General features: G+C 42.6%; 1 pseudogene; it reads right to left on the bottom strand.

Moving 5' to 3' along the window:
• Nucleotides 1-24,292: 24,292 nt before the first annotated feature.
• LOC132482032 (melanoma-associated antigen B4-like) lies at nucleotides 24,293-25,719 on the bottom strand (annotated as a pseudogene).
• Between the last annotated feature and the right edge of the window lie 234 nt (nucleotides 25,720-25,953).

Consider the following 25,953-nt stretch of genomic DNA (forward strand, 5'->3'; position numbering starts at 1 on the left):
GTCCCGTCCCTATCCTTTTGTCTCTGTTTATTCTTTTTTCTTTTGTCCTACCCAGGTATGTGGGGGAGTTTCTTGCCTTTTGGGGGGTCTGAGGTCTTCTGCCAGCATTCAGTAGGTGTTCTATAGGGGCAGTTCCACGTGTAGATGAATTTCTGATGTATCTGTGGGGAGGAAGGTGATCTCCGCGTCTTACTCTTCCACCATCTTCCTCCGTCCCCTCCAAAATTCATATTTTAAAATAAACCATTTCTCATATTGTCAAATACGTAAAACAATAAATAAGTAATGTTAATACTGAGCCTTGTCTCCACAAAGAATATTTGGTTGTTCCCACATATTGTGGGGAAATTAGTACAAACTCCTAGAGTTTCAACTGTCAGTATATTCAAAATCCTTAAAACAGGCCCTGATCAGCAACTCCTCTTCTATAAAATTACTCCAAAAAATCATTATGGATATGTCCATGTACAAAGATTTACTAACAAATACATGCTGTTAATATTAGGAAAGAACTTAAGTATCCAAAAGTAAAAGATTGAGACAAGTGTGGTGCGCCCTTAAGATGGCATACATTGCTGCCTCGTGTTTCTTGATATTCAAATAACATAGCAAAATGTTTGGAGTGCAGGTTTTGAATACAGACACTTACTGCTTTCACACCTTCCGTATGAGGCATAAGTTGTTTAGCGTACCCAAGTCTCAGTTGCTTGTTGTGTCAAGATGGTGATAATTATAGCCATCTACAGGCTATAGCCTTATCTACAGGCTTCTACTGAATATTATACAAGGTAATGGGTGGAACATTTGTAGTCCAGTGCCTGGCCCTGGTAGGGTTCATGAATGTCAGCTATTATCATTAACTGAAAATGTTTAAAACAGTCTTTTTTATTTTTGTAAAAAAAAAGTATACACTTACATTAATAGTAGTGAATAGTAGTAATATTAATATGTTAATAGTTAATATTATGTTAATAGTAGTGAACTCTGAGTCTTGGACTTATACAGTTTTCAGATTCTTCTTTCCTCTGTTACTTAATTTTACAATAAACAAGTCTATGTCATTTAAAAATGAATGAAGACAGATTTTTATAAAATTACTAAAATAATTTCAGTGAGGATTAATAGTGTTTAATTTGGAGTATGTGGGACTATGAGTCATTTTTAACATCTTTATAGTTTCAAATTTGCTACATTTATAAATAGAAAAAGACAGTAAATAGATTTCTTGATACTTTAAACATTTAACTTGAAAATGCACTTAACTGAAAAAATTATGCTTTTATTTTATTAAAGAAGTAAATCTGTTAAGTGTAGTAAAATAAAAAGCTATATGTATTAAGTTCTCCAAGAGAGTAAGGCGCCTTCTTAAAATTGTGAATTTTCATTCAATACAGTATTGTGAATTGACTTTAATATATAGTGATCAAACTACATTTCCTCTGAACTTGTATAGTTTCCTGAGATAATTTGGAAAGATCAAGGTCCAATTGCCAGTGACCTTGTTTCCTTGTTTGTGAAACAGGGAAAATGAATCAACTGCTGCCACAGGATTGTTGTGACTCTCATATAATAGAATATGGAGAAAGGTCCTGATAAAAGAAATATCCTGTGGAAATACAAACTATTTTTAGTATGAAAATCATCAAGTATTTGTTGTCTATTCTTTTAATAAGTTGAAAGCATACTAAAAATTATTAATCAAGAACAAATATAACCCTATGTGGTAAGTATTAGCTTCAATAAGAAAGATAAAAACATACAATGACTAGAAGTGGATGGAAGTATATTTCTTTCTCATGCAAGTTCGACATCCAGACTGGAGGGGTGGCTTAATGCCAACAAGATATTCAGTGGTAACAGTGCTGTCCATGTTGGTGCTTCGCCATCCCCTAGCATACAGCCTTCCTCTGCAGGGTCATAGTTGTCCCCTGCCTTGTTTGGCTTCTAGCTTGTGTGAAGAGGAAATAGAGAAATCCAGATCAAGCAAACATTGCTTGTGCTCATATTTTATTAGCAAGAATTTAGTTGAATGACCATACGTAGCTACAAAGGAGGCTGGGCACTGTGGTCTCCAGTTGGGTTGCGCTATATAACCAGGAAGAAAGGTACAACAGATTTAGAGGGCACAAGTAACAGTCAAATGTATCACCCTACACAGCACATCTGGCCGCTTGAAACCAATAATACTTGAAGTAATTTCCTGGAATTCATGATTAAATTTGCTTTACGCCTAAGTCATGCTGTTTATCTTTTTCTGTGTGTGGATGTTCTTTATTCTACAAGCTATATTTTAGTATAAGACAAAAAGAACAACTTTGACAAGTCTTCTGCATTTTACAGGGATTTCACCTCTTCTAGTGGCAAAAGAACTCTGCCGCATCATCAGATTTCCTGCTTGTCAATAGCTCCGTGGGTGAAACTTCACAAGAGCTAAAAAAGAAATTAATGTTCTAAGTTGGGTTACTTTGACGGTGTCTGTAAGGAATATAGAAAAAAAAAAAAAAGTAAGAGAGAAGAGAGTGTTTGAGCTATTTCAGAGGAAAACACATTTTACACACAAAGCCTGTAATGCAGCTTACAGATTTGGCAAAATGCCCACAAGGTAGCTTAACATGCTTTAGTATTGGGAGGTTGCTTTAATACTGCTCATGAGGAAGCAATTCCTTTGTTAAAGGGCTTTCCAAGTGAAGGAGTGTGCCCTGTGCTTACCTTAGGAGGCCTTCCATTCCTAGGAACTCATGTTAATTGCTTAATGAATGCCTGGAGACAGACCTAACCTTGATTTCTCAAGGAAGGAAAGAAAAAATCTGACCTTTGATTTGAAAAATGAACTTAATAGATCAGCCCATTAAGCCTTTCGTCATTCTTAGGTATTATTGCCAGGATGAGGAATAACCTCACACTGTTTAAAATTCCATCCGTTTCAAGAAGCATGTGGTTTGGGACAGAAGGTCTCCAATCTATCAGAATTTCCACGGCTGCTGTAAGGCTGCTGTACGGCTGCTGTAAGGCTGCTGTCAATTCCTTTGGGCGGAAAGGTGGTAGCAGACAAAGTTCCTGTGAAATACATCATTTGAAATGTCATGGAGAGAATCAGTAATCAAGGTTTGTGACGTAAAGTTTCTTTTAGCAGATAGAAGGATGAAAAGAGGCTCTATAAATTCCCTAAGGTCTCCTGTCTGATCCCCACAAAAGGATTAGTAGTAAGTGAACTGGATGAGGGACCTGAAAAGATTACAATAATTCCTTCATGATTTGAAGAAGCATGAAAAATAATGGGACGTTATAAGAATGTGTCAGGGTCATTAAGCAACTGTTTCAGAAATTGTGAAAAATAAGGGTGACAGGAAGTCATCGTATTGAGAAATCAGATGTGCTTTCTAAAAGTGAATGTTTTGCAAAAACATAACATTCAAAAAACAAAAAAGGGCTTCCCCGGTGGCACAGTGGTTGAGAGTCTGCCTGCCGATGCAGGGGACATGGGTTCGTGCCCCGGTCCAGGAAGATCCCACATGCCGTGGAGCGGCTGGGCCCGTGAGCCATGGCCGCTGAGCCTGTGCGTCGGAGCCTGTGCCCCGCAACGGGAGAGGCCACAACAGTGAGAGGCCCGCGTACTGCAAAAAAAAAAAAAAAAAAAAAAAAAAAATTGTAAAAAACAAAAAAGACACAAGAAAACTCTGGGAGGTGTTGGATGGGTCTATTATCTTGATTGTGGTGATAGTATCACAAGTGTTGGCCTATGTCCAAATTTACCAAATTATAATCATTAAGTATGTGCAGTTTGTATATCAATTATACTTCAATAAGCTATCGAAAATATACCATGCAGAAAAGTACACAAACCTTAATGGTACAGCATGGTACGTTTTCACTAAGTAAACACCTCCATATAACACCACTCAGATCAAAAAGTACAACATTACCAACACCTTTGAGGCCCCACTCATGCCCACTTCTACTAAGTGCCATTATGAAAGTAACCATCCTGATTTCTAGCACCTTAGTGTCGCCTTGTCTTGAACTTTACATAAATACAATTATATGGTGTATACTCTTTGCCCGGTTTCTTTTGCTAAATATGTTGATGCTCATCCATGTTATGGAACATGGCAGTAATTTAATTCTTCTCATTGCCATATAGAGTTCAGTTGTGAATATTCCTCAATTTGTTTATTCTTTCTAGAGTTGATGTGCATTTAGATTGCTTCCAATTTAGAGATCATATGAATAATACTGCTCTGAACACCGTTGTATACATACATACATTACTTTGGGTTATATACTTAGGAGTTGAATTCCTGTGTCATAGAGTGTACATGTGTTCAGATCTAGAAGATAGTGCCAAGGAGATCTGCAAAGCAACTGTACCAATATAAACTCCGAGCTGCAGGATATGAATGCTCCAGTTACTCTACAGCCTCAATAGTCGTTGAAATTGGCAGGCATCTTAGTTTTCTGCATTCTGACTGGCATATGGTTATAACTCTTTTTTGCCCTTAAATTTGCATTTAAAGATATAGTAATAGATGCTATATTTATAAATATATATATTTAAATTTACATTTAAACATTTAAGGACATAAGAATAGGTTAATCTATATATGATTTAGGGGCAGTAAATTAATTGTATAAAATAATCAGTCATTGTAAGTCTCATGCATTCATATATATATATATAGAGAGAGAGAGAGAGTAAGAGTGAGAGAGAGATCTATATATACACATATATTTTCCCCCCTCTCTTTCGATATATATGAAGAGATTGATTTTAGTAGGTGACTTATTTACATGCTTTATCGTAATAGCAATTTATTCATTTTAGTAAATGCTTTACGACCTTCATTATCCTTTTTTTTTTTTTCCGCCATTTTTTTTTTATTTTACAAATTTAATCAGTTATACATATACATATGTTCCCATATCCCCTCCCTTTTGCGTCTCCCTCCCACCCTCCCTATCCCACCCCTCCAGGCGGTCACAAAGAACCGAGCTGATCTCCCTGTGCTATGCGGCTGCTTCTCACTAGCTATCTACCTTACGTTTGGTAGTGTATATATGTCCATGCCGCTCTTTCACTTTGTCACAGCTTACCCTTCCCCCTCCCCATATCCTCAAGTCCATGCTCTAGTAGGTCTCTGTCTTTATTCCTGTCTTACCCCTATGTTCTTGATGACATTTTTTTCTTAAATTCCATATATATGTGTCAGCATACAGTATTTGTCTTTCTCTTTCTGACTTACTTCACTCTGTATGACAGACTCTAGGTCCATCCACCTCATTACAAATAGCTCAATTTCATTTCTTTTTATGGCTGAGTAATATTCCATTGTATATATGTGCCACATCTTCTTTATCCATTCATCCGATGATGGACACTTAGGTTGTTTCCATCTCCGGGCTATTGTAAATAGGGCTGCTATGAACATTTTGGTACATGTCTCTTTTTGAATTATGGTTTTCTCAGGGTATATGCCCAGTAGTGGGATTGCTGGGTCATATGGTAGTTCTATTTGTAGTTTTTTAAGGAACCTCCATACCGTTCTCCATAGTGGCTGTACCAATTCACATTCCCATCATTATCCTTTTTTTTTTTTTTTTTTTTTTTTTCACAGTACGCAGGCCTCTCACTGTGATGGCCTCTCCTGTTGCGGGGTACAGGCTCCAGACGCGCAGGCTCAACGGCCATGGCTCACGGGCCCAGCCGCTCCGCGGCATGTGGGATCTTCCCGGACCGGGGCACGAACCCGTGTCCCCTGCATCGGCAGGTGGACTCTCAACCACTGTGCCACCAGGGAAGCCCCATTATCCTTTATTTAGGAACCAAATGAAACATTTTCTACTTTTCCAATCCAGTGGATTGGTTATATCATAAAATAAAATCAAATCATTGAGAGAAACAGTTTAAATTAATAGCCCACGCTGGGTCTCTATCACAAAGTTTGGTTCAAGAAGATTATTTTCGTTTTCATTTAAGGAGTTGGGTCATTATGCTGCAACTAATGGGAAATTAATAGATTTTTAAAGTTCTGCAAGCAATAAAGATCTTACACCACTGCATTATTTTTAATGATTAAATGGTATGGTTGATTTCCTTCAATGTTGATCTATACAACAAGGGTTTAATTTTATTTATTTATTTTTATTGGAGTATAATTGCTTTACAATGGTGTGTTAGTTTCTGCTTTATAACAAAGTGAATCAGTTACACATAGACATATGTTCCCACATCCCTTCCCTCTTGCGTCTCCCTCCCTCCCACCCTCCATATCCCACCCCTCCAGGCGGTCATGAAGCACCGAGCTGATCTCCCTGTGCTATGCGGCTGCTTCCCACTAGCTATTCTACCTTACGTTTGGTAGTGTATATATGTCCATGCCTCTCTCTCGCTTTGTCACAGCTTACCCTTCCCCCTCCCCATATCCTCAAGTCCATTCTCTAGTAGGTCTGTGTCTTTATTCCCGTCTTACCCCTAGGTTCTTCATGACTTTTTTTTCTTAAATTCCATATATATGTGTTAGCATACAGTATTTGTTTTTCTCTTTCTGACTTACTTCACTCTGTAGGACAGACTCTAGGTCCATCCACCTCACTACAAATAACTCAGTATGTAGGCTTTTTAAACTAGCTCCTTTTGCTAATCAATATACATGTAAGTTTCTCTATATCTGTTTGTGGTTTGAAATGTCATTTCTCTTCATGGCTGAACAGTATTGCATCATGTGGACTACCACAGTTTGTTTCCCATTCATCTGCTGAAGGTCATCTTGGTTGATTTCAGTTTCTGGCGACTATGAATTAGTGTACTATTAACATTTGTTTGAAGGCTTTTGGATGGACATAAGTTTTCAACTCTTTTGAGTAAATACCTAGGCGTTTAATTGCTAGATCATATGATAAGATTATGTTTAGCTTAAAAGAAACTTCCAGACAGTTTGCAGTGTGTCTCTATCACTTTGCATTCCCTTTAGCACTGAATGAGAGCTCCTATTGGTCCCCATCCTTGCCAGCATTTGGTATTGTCAGGTGTTTTCTTTTGTTTTAGCCATATTAATAGGTATCTCATTGTTGTTTTAATCCCAAATTCCCTGAAGACATGTGATGTTGATCATCTTTTCGTGTGCTATTTGCCATCTGTCTATATTTTTGGTGAGGTGTCTCTTCAGCTCTTTTAACCACTGTTAAATTGACTTTTTTGTTCTCTTATTGTTGAGTTTTTTTAGAGTTCATTGTATGTTTCTGATTCATGTTTATTATCAGATGTGTGTCTTACAATTATTTTTTCCCCGTCTGCGGTTTTTCATTCTCTTAATAGTACCTTTTACAGAGTAGAAGTTTTTAATTTTAATGAAGTTCAGCTTATCATTTTTCTCTTTCATGGATTGTACTTTTGGTGTTGTGTCTAAAATCTCGTTGCCAACCCCAAGACTTTCTCCTGTATTACCTTCTGTTTTGTTTGTTTTTTTGTTTGTTTGTTTTCACACTCCACATGGCAGGCAGGATCTTAGTTCCCTGACCAGGGATCAAACCCATGCCCCCTGCAGTGGAAGTGCAGTCTTAACCACTGGACCGTGATGGGAGTCCCTGGATTTTTTTTAATTTTGAGTTTTCCATTTAGGTCTGTGATCCATTTTGAGTTAACTATTTTGCAACATGTAAAGTCTGTATCAACATTCTTTTTTGTTGTATGTGGATGTCTAGTTGTCCCAGCACTATGAGTTCAAAGACTCCTTTCTCTATGGAATTGCCTTTGCTCCTTTGTTAAAGATCAGTTGACTGTATGAGGGGTCTGTTTCTAGGTTTTCTATTCTGTGCCTTGGTCTATTTGTCTCTTCTTTTGTTAATAGTATGTGGTCTGGATTATTGTAGCTTTAAAGTCCGTTTTGAAATCCAGTAATATCAGTTCTCTGACTTTTATCTTCTTTAGTATTGATTTGAGTTGGTTATTATGGATCTTTTCATTTTTTATATAAACTTTAGATTGTTGCTATCTACAAAATAACTTGCTGGAGTTTTGAGCAGAATTGTATTGAGTGTATAAATCAAGTTGAGAGTAACTGACATCTCAACAATCTTGCATCCTCCTATCCATGAACATGGAGTGTTTCTCTATTTATTTAGATCTTCTTTAATTTTTTTCAGTGACATGTGTATTTCTCATATAAATCTTATACTTATTTTTCTAAGAATTATTTATCATCAATCTTTTTTTGGTGCTACTGTAAATGGCATTAGGTTTTTCAATTGCTAGCTCCATTTGTTTATTGGAAAACAATTGACTGTTGTATATTAAGCTTGGCTTATTAATACCAGGAGTTTTCTTGTTGTTGATTATTTGAGATTTCCTACATAGACAATTAGGTCATCTGTGAGCAAAAACAGTTTTATTTTTTCCTTTCAAATCTGTATATCTTTTGCTTCCTTCTCTTATCTTATTGCATTGGCTAGGACTTCCATTACAGTGTTGAATAGGCATGGTGAGAAGGGATATCATAGCTTTGTTCCTGATCTTAGTGTAAGAGCATCTATCTTCTCAGTATGAAGTAGGATGTTTTACCTGTGTTTTTTTTTTTTTTTTTTTTTAGATGTTCTATTCAGTATATGAAGCTGAGCCAATGCCTCTCTACTTCTAGTTTGCTGGGAAATTTTATGATGAATGGGCACTGGATTTTATCAAAATTTTTTTCTTCATCTATTGATATGATCATGTGATTATTTTCTTTAGCCTAGTGATAGGATGAGTTAGCATTACTGATTTTCAAATGTTGCACACCTGAAATAAGGTCCACTTAGTTGTGGTATATAATTCCTTTTATACCTTGTTAGATTTGTTTTGCTTATATTTTGTTGGGGAATTTGCATCTATGTTCATGAGAGATACTGGTGGTCAATTCTCCTTTCTTTTAATTTCTTTTTCTGGTTTTGACATTAGAGTGATGCTGGCCTCATAGAATGAATTAGGAAGTGTCCCCTCTGCTTCTGTTTTCTGGAAGAGATTGTAGAGAATTGTTTTCATTTCTTTCTTAAATTTTTGTTAGAATTCACCAGTGGAATCATCTGGACCTGGTGCTGTCTTTATTGGAAGCTTATTAATTATAGATTAAATTTCCTTAATAGATACAGACCTATTCTGATGATCTATTTATCCTTGTATAGTTTTGGGAAATTGCATCTTCAAGCAATTTGTCGATTTAACTTTTCAAATTTGTAGGCATAGAGTTGTTTATAACATTCATTTATTTTCCTGTTAATGTCCGTGGAATCAGTAGTGATGGCCCTTCTTTCATTTCTACTATTAGCGATTTAACTGGTGTTTTCTCTCTTTTTATTTTCCTTGAGTAGCCTGGTTAGAATGTTATCTTGTTTTTTCTTTTTTTTCTTTTGGATATGTTCAAAGAAACAGCTTCTGGTTTTGTTGGTTTTCTCTATTTTTTTTCCCTTTCTTCAGTGTCATTGATTTCTGCTTTGATTTCTTATTTCTTTTTCCTCTGCTTTTTTTCTCTTCTTTCACCAGTTTACTAAGGTAGAAGCTTAAATTAGTGATTTTAGATTTTTCTAGTATAGACGTTCAATGCTATTCATGTCCCTTTAAGTACTGGTTTTGCTATATTGCACAACTTTTGATAAGTTGTAATTTTGTTTTCATTGAGTTAAACATATTTTAAAATTTCTCATTAGATTTTCTCTTTGGCCCATGTGTTATTTAGAAGTATATTGCTTAATCTCCAAATACCCTTGATTTTCTTGCTATTGTTTTGTTATCAGTTTCTAGTTTATTTCCATTGCAGAATGAGATCATTCTTTGTATCATTTATATTCTTTTAAATTTGATGATGTGTATTTTAGGGCATAGAATGTGATCTATCTTGGTGTATGTTCCATGTGGACTTGAAAATAATGTGCTTTCTGCTGTTGTTAAGTATTCTATGAATGTCATTTAGATCTAGTTAATTGATGTTGCTTTTCAGTTCAACTGCACCTTACTGATTTTCTGCCTAGTGGATTTGTCAATTATGAAAAGAGATGTGTTGACATCCCCTTCTGTAAGAGTAGATTTGTCTCATCAGTGTTTGCCTCGTGTATCTTAACAGAATTGTTTGGTGCATACACATTAAGGGTTGCCATGATTTCTTTGAGCATTGGCCACTTAATCATTAAGTAATGCCCATCTTTATTCCTGACTTTCTTGTTCTGAATACTGCTTTGTCTGAGATAAATATAGCTAGAGCAGATGATTTTTTTTTCACTCGTGTTAGCATGGTAGTGTTTTCTCCATCCCTTTACTTTTTTTTTTTTTTAATTTTCTTTTCTTTTCTTTTCTTATTCAGCAGGTTCTTATTAGGTATCTGTTTTGTACATATTGGTGTATATATGTCTATCTCAATCTCCCCATTCATCCCACCCCCGCTTTTCCCCCCTTGGTGTCCATACGTTTGTTCTCTACATCTGTGTCTCTATTTCTGCCTTGCAGACCGGTTCATCTGTACCATTTTTCTAGATTCCACATGTATGCATTAATATACGATATTTGTTTTTCTCTTTCTGACTTACTTCACTCGGCATGATAGTCCCTAGGTCCATCCACGTCTCTACAAATGACCCAATTTCGTTCCTTTTTATGGCTGAGTAATATTCCACTGTATATATGTACCACGTCTGCTTTATCCGTTCATCTGTCGATGGGCATTTATTTAGGTTGCTTCCGTGACCTGGCTATTGTATCCATTCCTTTACCTTTAATCATTTCATATCTTTATATTTAAAGTGGATTTCTTATAAAGAGCATAGTGTTAGGTCTCCTTTGTTTTCATTCTTTTTATCAATCTCTGCCTTTTAATTGGTATATTTAGACCATTCACGTTAAAAGTGATTATTGATACAGTTGGATTAACATTGACCACATTTGTAAGTGTTTTCTACTCATTGAGCTTACTCTCTGTTTCTTGTTTAATCTCCTGCTCTTCTTCTGCCTTCTCTAGTTTTTTTTTTTTTTTTTTTTTTTTCTTTTTGCGGTATGCGGGCCTCTCACTGTTGTGGCCTCTCCCGTTGCGGAGCACAGGCTCCGGACGCGCAGGCCCAGCGGCCATGGCTCACGGGCCCAGCCGCTCCGCGGCATATGGGATCCTCCCAGACCGGGGCACGAACCCGTATCCCCTGCATCAGCAGGCGGACTCTCAACCACTGCGCCACCAGGGAGGCCCTGCCTTCTCTAGTTTTAATTCAAGATTTATTGTTATTCCATTTTTCCTCCTCTTTAGCATATCAGTTATACTTTAAAAAAATTTCTAGTGGTTTCTGTAGCGTTTGTGTTATACATTTCCAACTTATTCAAGTCCTCTTTCAAATAACAGCATCCTGCTTCACGGTTAGTGCAAGTATCTCGTAACAGTGCAAGTATACCATTTCTGCCATTTATTTCTCTTATCCATAATGTATAATCACTGGATGCATTGCTGTTATAGAATTATTTTGAAGAAATAGTTATCTTTTTTGATCAGTAGAAAATAATAAAAATAAAAGGCTTTATTTTATCTTCATTTATCCCTTGTGTTACTCTCTTCCTTACTTTACGTCGGCCAAAGCTTCTGACCTATATCATTGTCTTTTTCCCAGAAGAACTTCTTTTAACATTTCTTGCAAAGTAGATCTGCGTGACAAATTTCCATCAGTTTTCGTCTGTCAGAGAAAGTCTTTATTTCTCATTACCGTTGAAGGATTTTCTCCCCCTGGCTACAAAATTCAGGTTGGTGGTAGTGTTTTTGTTGTTGTTGTTGTTGGGTTTTTTCATTTCCATGCTTTAAAATTTTAACTGTAGTCTTTTCTTGATAGCATCGTTTGTTAAGAGAAATCTTGGTAATTGTTACCCTTGTTCCTCTATAGTAAGTTCTTTTCTTCTCTAGCTCGTCTCAAGAATTCTCTTTCTGTTTGGTTTTCTGCAGTTTGAGTATGGTATGCCTAGGTGTAGATTTTTTTTTTTTTTCTATTTATCCTGCTTGGTGTTCTCTGAGCTTCCTAGATCTGTGGTTTAGTGTCTGTCATTAATTTGGGGAAATTCTCAGTCATTATTACTTTGAAAATTCTGCTTCTTTCTCTGTTTCTTCTCAGATTGTTCCTGCTATGCATATGTTACATCTCTTGTAATTGTTCCACAATCCTTGGTTACTCTTTTCTTTTTTAAAAATTATTTTGTTTTCTCTTTGTTTTTTAGTTTGAGGGGTTTCTATCAACATATATCTTTAATTTCATTGAGTCTTTCCTTGGCCATGTGCAGTCTACTGGTGAGCCTATCAGTGGCATTCTTCACGTCAGTTACGATGTTTTTGATTTCTCACATTTCCTTTTGATGCTTTCCTACAGTTTCCATCTCTCTACGTACATTACCTACTATTCTTGCATGTTGTTCACTTTTTCCATTAGAGGCCTAGCGTATGAATCATAAGTATTCTAAAATCCTAGTCTGATATTCCAAATTATCTCCTATATCTGAGTGTGGTTCATTTACTTGCTTTGTTTAATCAGACTGTGCTTTTCTGCCTTTTAACATATCTTACAATTTTTCGTTGAAGGCTGGACTTAATGTATTGGATAATAGGAACCGATTTAAAGGGCCTTTAGCATGAGAGTTTGTGTTTATCTGCATAAGAGTTATGTCGTGTTTACTGTTTGCTCTTACTGTAGGCGCCTGAGCTTTCAATTTCCTTGAGTGTTCTTGTTGTCTGTGGTTTTCCCTAGGAACACCTTCGTAAGTAGTCTAAGCCTTGCAGTTCTTTCATCAGGAATCCTCTGGTATTATATTGGAACCTTGTTGATGCAGTGGTAAGGTGTACGGGCAGTGTTCTATAATCCTGTGATTAGCTGTCCATGTTTTAGTGGCTCTGTGCCCCTGGGCTATTGCCTTCACAAATGCTTCTCAGCTTTTATCCCCCCTGTTACGTGACATAGGAAGTCTGGAGGGGGCTGGAGTTAGGATTTTCCCTTCATCCAAGTTAGTTGGTTTAGGAAAGTACACAGAACAGAAACATCTGGGCCTGTGTTTCAAAATGGTTCCTTTTTCCTAGGTGTATTTCAAAAGGGTTTATGTCCCCCTCATGCCAGAAGCATGAGGAAATTTTTCTTGGATCTTTACGGTGAGAACCTGTTAGGACCCCAGAAGGTAAAACTCACAGAAGTGTGTGGGCTCCCCTAAGACTCGGCTCCTAGGAGTTTTGGGCTCTGAAGCTTGTCACACATAGCTTCCAGTGTTGCATCAAGTACAATGTAAATTTTTCTACTCCTTCCTGGATCCAGGACTTTCAGCTCCCAGTGAGCTGTGATTCCCTGTTATTTGCCTGCATCTTCAGTTTTGAAGCATTGGTTTTCCCTGTAACTTCAATTCTCTGATGGATGTAAGAAGAGTTGTTGATGTTCAGTTTGTTCAGCTCTTTGTCATTGTGAGGATGGGAGTGATGACTTCCAAGATGTTCACGTGGCAGAGCAGGAAAATTCTTGTCAAATAGTAGAGACGGTACCATATATCCGTGTCTCGTTTCTTATTTTATTGGGAATTCTGATAACATTCCACATTTAAGTATGCTTAATACGTATAGATTTTACAGAAGAGAAATTCCCTACTAATGTGAGTTTGCGAAAAGTTATTACCATGGACTGGTGTAAAATTTTTATCAAAGGCCCTTTCTTTACCCCTGCACATAATTAAATTGTGATATTGTGATTTATACTAATAAATATATATGTGGTCTTTGTCCCGAGAGCTGCTAAGACTGTTGGGGTTTCCGAAGTGAAAAGAGCAAGAAAGGTGAAAGGAGTGTTTCATGCTACTGGTAACAAGCCCCTTTCAACCACTCCTGAGCTTAGGTTAATGAGGTGACTTTTGGAAAGCCCCTAAGGGTGGGGGGCTGCCTGGGGGACCCACCATGTGATCAGGGGCTAGGAACTTTCAGTCCTACCCTCTGTCCTCTGAGGGAAGAAGGGCTGGAGATTGACTTAATTACCAGTGGCCAATGATTTAATTAAGCATGCCTGTGTAATGAAGCCTGCCTAAGAATCCTAACCAAAATGGTCTGGAGAGCTTCCAGTTTGCTGAACGCATGTAGGTGCTATGAGGGTGATGCAGCTGGAGAGGGCATGAGAGCTCCACACTCCTTCCCCACACCTCACTCTAAGCATCTCTTCCATTTGGCTGTCAGGGAGTCACATCCTTTTATAATAATCCAGTAATCTAGTAAGTACACTGTTTCCTTGAGTTCTTTGAGCCATTTTAGAAAATTACCAAACCCAGGGACGGGGTTGTGGGAGCCCCCAATTTATAGCCTGTCAGTCAGAATTATGGGAGGCCTGGGTTTGGATTAAGTGTAGGGCAATCTTGTGGGAATGAGCCCTTACCTTGTGGGATCTGATGCTAACTGCAGGTAGATATTGTCAGAATTGAATTGTAGGATACTCAGCTGGTGGTAGAGAATTGGTTTGTGTGAGCAAAAGAAAACAAAACAAAAAACCCATACATTTGGTGTCAACAGGCTTGAGAATAGAAGTGTAGAGACAAATATTCTTTCCCTTTAGAAATGCATTTTCTCCTTTCTCTGTTAATGCAGTGATTTCCAACGGTCAGTATTTTCTAATATGATATCTTTGTGTTCCTTAGTCAGAGCCCATTTCTTCATTTAATCACATGGTTATGTGTGAGTATCCTTATATTGGGGCATTCTTATCTGGACTTTGTATCAAGGAGGGCTACCCTATTAAAATGGTTGATCCGTTTTTCTATATTTCTGTATGGTTTGGAAGAATTCAAATAAGATGGTGATTAGTTTTTCCCTGATCATTTGGTGTGAGGGGGCTCCAAACCTGGATTGTCCTGGAACATTCTGATGGTGCTCTGGGTTTGGACTACATTTTCACTTTAGTGATTTATAGTTTGCTAAAAATTGTTCCATTTGGGCTTCCCTGGTGGTGCAGTGGTTGAGAGTCCGCCTGCCGGTGCAGGGGACATGGGTTCGTGCCCTGGTCCGGGAGGATCCCACATGCCGCGGAGTGGCTGGGCCTGTGAGCCACGACCGCTGAGCCTGTGCGTCCGGAGCCTGTGCTCCACAATGGGAGAGGCCACAACGGTGAGAGGCCCGTGTACCGCAAAACAAAAAAAACAAACAAAAAAAATTGTTCCATTTTACTTGGGTTTTCAAATTTAAAGGCATGATATTTATAATAAAAACAATCATATACAACATTACAGAGAATAAAGTAATGAACCCAATATACCTGGAACCTCAGCATCAAGAATCCTCAATAATTGTAGGAAACAGCTTGTTCAGATTAAGGCTTATTGATTTACCAGTTTGTTTATTGGCAAGTTCACTCCTGAGACAAAGCTGTGTGCTTCCATTAGGAGACATATAGTGTCTGTTTTCTGCTTCCTGGTGGTATTGACAGTTGGTGAGGGTCTTTCCCCTTATCCGTTAATCCATTAGGGGCTGTAGCATGGTAATTCTCTCATTCTATCTGATTCTATCATTCCACTGATTTTACATACATACATATACCTATATATTATACATAGTATATGTATAGTGGGATCAATCAATCTATTGACTGTATTATATATAATATTAAAAATATAACTCATTGATATATATCCACATAACATTTTAAAGTGAATAATTCAGTGGCATAACTGCATTCACAATGTTGTACAATCACCGCCTCTATCTTGTTCCAAACCTATTCCTCATTCCAAAAGGTAACTGCTCCCCGAAAACTGGGTTTGCCTCTTGGTGGGTGTCGAGCCAAATACACAGCCAAGTCAAAGAGCAGGAGAAGGAAGGATTTATTACTTTCAGCAAGGCAGGAGAACCCTGGGGATCTTTCCCAAAGCAGTGTTTCCCTGGACAGCAGAACTGGGGAAGTTTGAAGCTAAGGGTACATGCATATTCATGAAGGAGCTTGAGCAGAGGAGAATTCAGCATAGAGTTGGGGCAAAGGTCAACAGAGTCCGAGCTTTATAGGGGTTTGAAGTCACAAGGGTTAGAAAAGATTACCGTCATCATTCCTTAGGTTCCAGTTGATCTGGTGGTGGTTGATCATTCGAGGGTTGTTTGAATTCTGCAGAACAGCTGAAGATTGTGCTTCAGGCTAATCTTTACCCTTGAAAAGACTGGGAGTCTTAAGAACTGACTTATTACCTTTGCTACTGTTACTACTCCTGCCTGATAACAGTCTTTGGTTGCTGCATTCTTTTTTTTTTTTTTTTTTTTTTTTGCGATATGCGGGCCTCTCACTGTTGTGGCCTCTCCCGTTGCGGAGCACAGGCTCCGGATGCGCAGGCCCAGCGGCCATGGCTCACGGGCCCAGCCGCTCCGCGGCATATGGGATCCTCCCAGATCGGGGCACGAACCCGTATCCCCTGCATCGGCAGGCGGACTCTCAACCACTGCGCCACCAGGGAGGCCCTGCTGCATTCTTTTATTCCCTGAAGATCATTATTACAGAGGTGTGTTCAAGGGCAAACATTGTCTCCAGGTTCACAAAATGATCTTAAAATGGCTTAGATCACAAAATGGCTTAGGCCAAAAATGGCTTCTCTTATGTCAAGAAATCCACGCCTGGTTCTCTTTCTCCAGGGACCGCCTACCCTATCCGCTTACATAACCTCTTACCCTTCAAAAAATTACTTCTCATTGATACCTCTCCCTAGCCCCGGGCAACCATCAATCTGCTTTCTGTGTCTGAATTTGTTTATCCTGGATAATTCATGTAAATGGTGTCATATAATATGTGACCTTTTGTTTCTGACTCCTTTCATTTATTATTTATCATAATGTCTCCAAGGTTTATCCATGGTCTCTCAGTTATCCGGACTTCATTCCTTTTTATGACTGAATAATATTCCATTGTATGAATATACCACATTTTGTTTGTCCGTTCATTCAGTGATGGAAATTTTGGGTTGTTTGCATCTTTTGGCTTTTATGAATAATGCTCCTTTGAATATTTGGGTACAAAGATTTGTTTGAATACAATTTTTAAGTTATTTTGGTTATATACCTAGGAATGGAATTGCTGGGTCATATGGTAATTCTTTGTTTAAATTTGAGGAACTACCAAACTGTTTTCCAAAGAGGCTGAACCATTTTACATTCTTCCCAGCAATGTATGAGGGATCCACTTTCTTCATATCCTCGCAAACACTTGTTATTTTCCATTTTTATAACCAACCTAGTGAAATGGTATCCCACTTTTTTTTTTTTATACATTACCCTAATGACTAATGATATGGAGCATCTTTCATGTACTGTTTGGACACTGGTACATCCTCTTTGTAGAAATGTCTATTCAGGTCCTCATCTCCAACTTATGAGGGAGGCTTTGGATGTTGATCCCCTAGGTAAGCTCACTCATTGGTGTATTTATTCACAGGCCAGTCTCAACACACCATTAACAGATTCCAGAGTTGGACTTGAGGGCACACTGGGGAAGTCTCAGGAGAAAGGAGCTCTAACGTGGGAACGTGCTGGAGCTGAACACACGTGCTGGGACCAGGGCAGTGAGCTTTCAAGGAACCCTGGAGCGAGGGGCAGGAGGACTCTAGATAAACGAAGCCCACAGACAATCCCCAAATTATGGTTTATTCTTGTATTAACCTTCCTTCATCAGGGCTGTTTATAGTACTTTGGCTGCAGGGTTTTTTGTTTGCTTGCTTCCTTTTTTTTTTTTTAATTGCCTGAAATAGAGTTTGAAGTAGTGAGGGGCAGGAGGACTCTAGATAAATGAAGCCCACAGAAAATCCCCAAATTATGGTTGATTCTTGTATTAACCTTCCTTCATCAGGGCTGTTTATAGTACTTTGGCTGCAGGGTTTTTTGTTTGCTTGCTTCCTTTTTTTTTTTTTTTTTAAATTGCCTGAAATAGAGTTTGAAGTAGTGAGGAGAGAAGTGAATTAAAGGATACTAGGTCTGCCTCAGGCTGCGAAGAGAGGAACAGTGTGGCCTCTAGAGGAATTCAGACCAAGGGTCTATTCCCAGCTCTGTCACAAGTCTTGTGAACTTGAGAAAATTGCAAGTTCATCATCTGCAAAGTGAGTCTGATAAGCCCTATCGTGTAGAGCTATTGTAATATACGCGATGTTTGTAAAGCACTTGCAACAATGGCCTCTCAAGCATGGCATTTATTACTGCGATAACTATGACCCCAGACCATAATACCAACTCTTGGGGATTTTTTTCTTTAATCTCATGAGATGTCAGAAACTACGCAGCACCTTTGGAACGAACAAAACTGCTTAGACGGTAAAACTATGTAAGATTTCCCCATTTGTAAATATGTCATTTGAGTGTAGAGGAATCTCTCCCAGCTGGATGCTACTCAGAGGTTCTAGAATTTGCTTCAAGGACCAACAACTTCCCTCCCAGGTGCCTTTTCATCCAAACCACCCCTATTTTCATTATAATTTCACCACCACCACCAAAAATGTAGCCTTCATTTGGAGTTCCCCAGATTACACTTAAGATAAGTAGTAGAATATCCCTTTAATGGCGTGGCCTCTGGCCCTTTGACCCCAGTGCAAAGAGTGCCATCACAGTGGCTTCTTGACATCTCACTTCAAGGAAGTATCCTCCTTGTTTCTCGGAAACTCCCTGGAGGCGATGGGATTCAAACACCTAGTTTGTGCACTATGTTCACCTGCACTGGGACTGGGACAGGGAACCCATTTTATTCCTGCCCCGGGTGGAGATTCTCTCTGTTTTACCCACAGTCCCAAAGTAAAAATTCAGGGTAATCTTCCATTCCAGTCTTGAGTCTCTCAACTCTGAGGCCCACCATCTAAGGGTCCCACCCTCCCCCACCACAATTCACTCAGCCCCATTTAGCCCACCATCCCGCCTAACTTTAAATCACCTCCTCAAGGGAACTGCAGTGTCCCAAAGCTCCAGACTTCCTTGCTTCAGAGCATTTACGCTTGACTGCTCTCGTCTGGAACCTCCTCTTTCTCACCCCTTGTTTTAACTTGTCATTTATTTAGGTCTTAGAGCGTGTCTCACCATCTTCTTGATATGGCAGCAGCTCCTAGGCTCTAAAGTTCTATGGACAGTGGCTCAGTCTTCTTTTTCTTACCATCCCCAGTTCCGCCATGGAGCCTTCCAAAGAGTAGATGTTCAATTAATGGTTGGGAATAAGAGTGGCAACGGGAAGGATGTCTACTTTATTATTGTTTAATTTCTCTCACAATCTTGAATAACCTAAGAAAACATCCTTCAATTTTACAAAAAGAAGCACTAAAAGAATAAGAGAAACCAAAAATGTACCACCATTTACTCTTTTTCTTTTCTTTTTTACTTGACCCACATTATTTTACTGCCGAGTCTATTCACAGTTCCATGGAAATCCCTCTTCCATTGCTGTGTTTTCTTGTTCTGGGTCATAAAAAAAAATGGAAGGTTTCTAAATTTGTTTTATGAAATATCAAAACTTTAACTTGTACCTGATAAAAGTAATGGATATGTGATCCATCTTGTCAACAGCAGAATGGCGATTTCCTTGGTTCTTGCCCTCCCAAGGAGGAAGAATTCAATCGAGAGGCGTAGAGCAGTTTTAAGTAGCAAGAGTTCAGTTAAGCAGAGCAAAAGTACACTCCCGAGAAAGCAGGAGAGCGGGCTGTCTGGAAACCAGAAGCAGCCCCGCAATGGGGTAGGGCTGTGTTTTGTAGAGTGGTGGTCCCTCCCTGTGTCCTGTGTTATTTGAGTGACAAATCGATTGACAGCTTTAGGTTATATAAGTTTCCTGCTAGTATGCAGGCACTTACCCGTAAGCACCCAAGCAGAATCCATGGGGTGGGGCGGGGAAGCAAAAGCTGCAATGCTAAGTAATTGCAAATGAGGCATAATGAACCCGGGGTTACCTTGAGTCACCTTTTAGGTCTTGGTGCGCCTGCGTCAACCTGTGCTGGCGGTTTTGTCTTGCTTGGTCCAGGTACGGCTGGAAACCTAGCAGTGGTCCTTGCCCACGAGAGGGAGGATCTCTGGGCATGCTGCAACCACCAGTGTCCAGGTAGGGGAGGGAAAGGCGAACCGTCCAGGATGGGGCAGGCCCGCTCATCTGTGACTCGCTATCCTCACCTTGGCTCTGGGCACCCTCTTCAGATCCTGGGCATGAAACCCCTGCAGCACGAGAGCTCGTGGCTGGGCCTCCCTGAGGCTCCTGGCGAGTGCCAGCAGCAGGGGAGCTCGGGGAAGTACCCCGAGACACAGAAGCGGGGGAGGAGGGCGACTCTTCTATCTCTGCCGCCGCCGCTGCCTCAGTGGCCTGGGCACCCTTGAGCCTCTGAGTCTCCTCCCGGGCCTGGCGGCGTTTCTCCCGGGCACGGCGCTTGCTCTTCAGGCCCCAAGGCATGATGACACAGGTCAGGGCCAGCAGGCGGGAGTGTGGGCAGGAAGGCAGGCAACGAGGGCACCTGGGGGAGGGACAAGGAGATGCTGTGAGCACCTTCAGTGGGGAGAGTCCTCCCTGGCTTTAACCAAGGCCGCCTCTGCAGGGTCCGTGAGGGCACTGCCCGAGGGCCCACAGGGCTCCTGTTCTCCTGCTCAGCCTGTCCCCTGAGAGCCCTGTGGAGGACGGTCGGGTGAGCCTTGGGGCACAGCCAGCCAGCCTACCTGAGTGTCACTGGGGTGACAGAAGGGGCTGCCAGTGGGACCTTCCGTGTTCTAGGGCGGGGAGTCCGCTCAGTTCATCTTCAGGATCTTTAGGTGGACGGCAGCCAGGGCCTGGGCTTCCTCCCCTCTGTTGCTCTGCCGTTGACACCTCGGTGGTCCCGGGGACCCATGAGGAGGAAGTGAGGGGTGCCCCAGCTCACCGCCCTGACGGGGGGAACCCAGTGCTGACAGCTCTGTGGAGTCCTTTCTCTCCTGGGATCACTGGGTCCTCAGTCCCTATTCACTGCTCTCAGTTGGCTTCATGTAGGGCCTGGGACCCACCCTTCTGCCCTCTAATGGCTTTACCTTCAGGCTGAGGATCTCACCTTCCTTAGACCTGATGTAAAGGAGCCTCGGCCCGACTGCCCTGTCCTGAGCCTTCAAGTGCTGAAAGCAGGGGCAAGGCTAGACTCTTTGTCGTCCCCACAGCTCAGGGGGTGGGGCATGTTCCCCTTAGTCGTCACTCAGGGTTCTCAGTTTGACTCCTGGGAAGGCCTGTGGCTCCTCTCTCTTTACCTGAGGACATGTGCTCATAGAAAGGCCCACAGCTCTCTGAGACCCAATAGAAGAAGGTGAGGGTAGCCTGATTTCCCACATCTACCTGCGGTCTCTGAAGGCAGAAAGCTGTGGCAGGCAAACCCAGGCCTTATGATGGTCGGCCGCACCAGTCCTCACGCAGCCTCCTCGGTTTGACTCCTGGGAAGACCTATAATTTCTCCCTCTCTTCACCTATTACTGTGCTCACTTCTCTGTCACCCCGGGAGGAGTTAAGGGTTGCCTCTGCTCGGCCTGACATCTATCCAGGCGTCTCCCAGGACTGACAGCAGGGGAGAGATGATGTGCTGCCCCCATTGTTATGGTTTTCACGCTCCACTCCAGCCTTAGGTCCTCACCCCAACTCCTAGCACAACCTGGAAATTTCCCCTATGCTGAGTCAGCCAGCCTCAGAGCAAAGTCCTCACCACCCTGAGTCCCCAGAAGTAGAAGTCAGAGTAGGCCACGTGTAGCCACAGCTATTTCTCAGGGGCTTCTGAGGACTAACAGCAGAGGGCAGGATTCTCCGGGCTCCACTCTGCTGGGGTCTGTGACCTCAGTAGTCCTCAGTCTGTCAGGATCTGGGACTCTTCCCTCTACTGACCCGAGTCCTCCGGAGCTGGAAGCAAGTGGGTGACACATGGACCTGCCCCTGCCTGGGACTTCCCGGGGCCGAGAGGGTGGTGGGGCCGTGCATGTGTTCCTCTCTCTTTTCGGTTGGGCGTTCCCCTTGGTCCTCACTCGGAGCCCTTACGCTGACTCTTCCCGTGACCTAGGGAGGCCTGTGCTCTCATACTGCAGCCTTTAATTCCCTGAGACCACCTAGGAGGATGTGAGGGTTGCCTCACGTGGGCATGACTGCCTGTGGTCACTCATGGCCGACAGTAAGGGAGGGATTCTGTGGCGTCCCCACTTTTATGATTTGGGTGGTTCCCTCAGTCCTCGTGGTCCTGTGCTTGGCTCTTGGCATGACCTGGAATTCCTCCCTGTGCTCACCTGAGGCTGGCCCCTGAGACCAAGTGCCTCATCTACCCGAGACGCTCTAAAAGGAAAGGTGTGGGGCGCATCATGCCAACATTCCTGGCTTTGCCAAGGGGAGGCGTCCAGTGGCAGGGCTGTGTTCTACGTGGAGTCCCTCTATCCCCATTTAGAGACACTAGATTTCCAGTCTCTACTGAGTGAGGCTGTTCCCCATAGACCAAGGCCCTCGCCTCCCTGAGACCACCCCCGGTGGAAAGAGGGGGCACGTCAGCCCGAAAGCGTTGTCCTGGGCCTCCTGGGGCTGACGTCAGGGGTGGGACTCTGCATTCTCCTCTGTTCTGGAGTGAGTGGTCCTCTTGCTCCTCATTCAGGGTCCTCATCGTGAGGCCTGACCAGACCCAGGCCTCCACCCTCCACTCCCCTGAAGCTGTGCTCGTCGGAACAAAGGCATTACCTTCTTGGAAATTCTGAATTGGAAGTCAGGATGAACCAGATCTGTCCAAAGCTGTTGGGGTCTTCTGAGGAGCAGGATTTTACAAGGCCCCACTCTTCTGGAGTCAGTGGCCCCTCAGTCCTAACTCAGGTTTCTTACCTTGACTTCAGGTAGCATATGGGACTCCACCCTCCCTACAGTCTGTCTGCCAGCCTCAGGCCAAGGCTTTCACCTTCCTGAGACACCAGAAGGGGAGGTAAGAGACCTATTCCCTGGCTACCCCTGCCAGGGGCCTCTGTGTGGTCCCCCTTTGTTATGGGGAGTCCACTCATCAGCACCCAGTGTCCTCACCCTGAAGCAAATTAAGGCCTGTTAGGATCTCCGACCTGGGCAGAACTGGAGATGCTGCCACAAGACCAAGGAACTCACCTCCCTGAGAACCTCTCCACCCTTGCCCCGGAGGAGGAGAAGGGGTACCTTCAGACAGACAGCTCTGCGCATGGCCACAGAAGGGAGAAAGCAGGGTATACTTTGTGGGGCCCCCTTCTGTTCTAAGGTCCTCACCTTGAGTAACTCTCAGAGGCTGGGACTCCTCCCTCCACTGACCTGAGGACACAGCTCTTAAACCAAGGCTTTTATGTCCCTGAGAAACTTGAAGAGTAAATGAGGAGATGCTGATCTTTTCAGGGTATCTGACGGTGCATATGTAGAATACCCCATTGTCACCAAAAATTTCTTTTTTATTCATACCATTCACTTATTCAGCGTTACTATTACTGTAATTCAAAACAGTGCTTTGGGAACAGGGCCCCTTTTATCCCATGAGATACATTTTGGAGTGGTGAGAAGAAAAATGAATTAAAACACATAAGATCTGGCTTAGGCTGGGAGGAGTGGAAGAGTGTAGGCTCTAGACGATTCCAGACCAGGGGACTAGACCCAGCAAGGTCCCTTAATCAGTCTTGTGAACTTGAGAAATTTGCAAGTTATTCACCTATAAAGGGAGTCTGCTAAATCCTATCCTGCATGAATGCTGAAATGTTATGTACTACATGGAAAGCAGTGGCATACTCATTAAGAAATACTGGGGTTTTGATGAATGGCAGTTATGATATGATTATTATGAACCCCCAGAATACCACCCTCCCATCAGAGTTTATTTTTAATCCAGTAGGTGGCAGAGAATATGCAGTGCACTAGGACAAAAGAAACAAATACTCACAAATGAGCTAAATCAGTCAAAGTATCTTTTATTTCTACCAAAAGAAAGTTTCAAAGAAATAAGGCAAACTACGAATTAAATACCTTTTACTCTGTTTTCTCCATTTTTTGTTTCTAAATATTTTCTGTGGTCGCCTTTCACATTTCCATGAAAATCTCTATTGCACTGCCATGTTTTCTACTTCTGGATCATACAGAAATTATAGATGGTCGTGAATTTCTTTTATATATACCAAAACTGTAACTTTAGAACTGTTTAAACAGCAATAAGTATGCAAGTAATGTCATTCACGTATTCGTCTTCTTAAGAAAACACACTATCTATTACAAGAAAAAAACATTTGAAAAAACCTAAATAAATCAATCAATAATATATAGAAGTTACTAGTTTAAAACAGGAAGATAAATGAGATCTATACTTTGTTCCCTCCACCCCTACTACTCTGCACTATTTAGGAGCCTGACTGCTCTCTTCCAAAACAAAGTGAGCAATCTGCCCGCAGCCTCCCTCCCTACATGTGGGAGGAGCTGCTGGCCTCGGCCCTGGAAGGTGCCCTGCCCTCAGCAACAGCTGCAGCCCTGGCCGCGGCTCTCACTCTTGCTCTCTCTACCTCATCTCTCACAGCCTCCTCATAGAGATCTGGGAAGGCCCTGGGGACGGTATCATTGATCTTGGCAATAAACTCCAGCACTTTCATCTTGCTGGTTTCAGCGTGGGCTCTCGGGCCCCACAGGAACTCATAGCACGGAGGATCGCTGTTGGGCACCTGGTGGTACGTCAGGTACTTCTGCCGCACGAAATTTTTGATAAGCCTCCTGGGCTCCCCAAAGATCAAGTGGCTCTTCACTTGATACAAACCCAACTCATTGAGGAATTTCCAGATCTCCTCCTCAGTGGCCCGGTTGCCATTCGTGAAGATCTTGCCCAGGAGGGTCATCAGGAAACCGGACGTGGGCAGCCCCGACTCATCACTCGGATTTCCCTCGCTGGGGAAGCCTCCCAGCTTGCTGATGAGGACGTAGGAGTGACGGCTGGGGTCGACTTGCTTCAGATCAAGGCCAAAGACCAGCTCCATGCGCTCAGAGGCTCTCCTGAGGATCGCAGGGAAGTGCTTCTTGTACTTCCTGTTGACAATCTTCCGCAGTGTAGCCTTCGGGATGGGCTCCTTCGTCACGTACTTCTCCAGCAGGAACTGCACCAACTTGCGGACGTCCCTGGTCAGAGGATCGCTGTAAGTGCTGTGAACGGAAGGTGCTGCCTGGGCGGTACTTGCACTTTCCTCGTCTTGGCTCTGGGCACCCTCTTCAGATCCTGGGCATGAAACCCCTGCAGCACGAGAGCTCGTGGCTGGGCCTCCCTGAGGCTCCTGGCGAGTGCCAGCAGCAGGGGAGCTCGGGGAAGTACCCCGAGACACAGAAGCGGGGGAGGAGGGCGACTCTTCTATCTCTGCCGCCGCCTCAGTGGCCTGGGCACCCTTGAGCCTCTGAGTCTCCTCCCGGGCCTGGCGGCGTTTCTCCCGGGCACGGCGCTTGCTCTTCTGGCCCCGAGGCATGATGACACAGGTCAGGGCCAGCAGGCGGGAGCGTGGGCAGGAAGGCAGGCAACGAGGGCACCTGGGGGAGGGACAAGGAGATGCTGTGAGCACCTTCAGCGGGGAGAGTCCTCCCTGGCTTTAACCAAGGCCGCCTCTGCAGGGTCCGTGAGGGCACTGCCCGAGGGCCCACAGGGCTCCTGTTCTCCTGCTCAGCCTGTCCCCTGAGAGCCCTGTGGAGGACGGTCGGGTGAGCCTTGGGGCACAGCCAGCCAGCCCTGCCTGGGCGGTACGGGGGTGACAGTGGGGGCTGGCAGGGGAGGTAGGTCCCCGCGGTTCCCATTCAGAGTCAGGATGACAGTTGTTGGCAAGACTCCCCCACCCCCCCCGCCCCATGCCCTCTGCTGCTCTGAAGTTGACACCACCATCCTCCGTGACACCCAGGAGGAGGAAAGGAGGGAGCGTTCAGCCCACCACCGAAGGGCCCTGGGACCCTCCCTTCTGCTGCCTCGTGGCTGCCCCTTCAGAACAAAGCTCTAACCTCCCTTGGACCTGGCAGAGGAAATTACGGGCAGGC

The sequence above is a fragment of the Mesoplodon densirostris genome, chromosome X (assembly GCF_025265405.1).
Source record: "Mesoplodon densirostris isolate mMesDen1 chromosome X, mMesDen1 primary haplotype, whole genome shotgun sequence".
Lineage (NCBI taxonomy): Eukaryota > Metazoa > Chordata > Mammalia > Artiodactyla > Ziphiidae > Mesoplodon > Mesoplodon densirostris.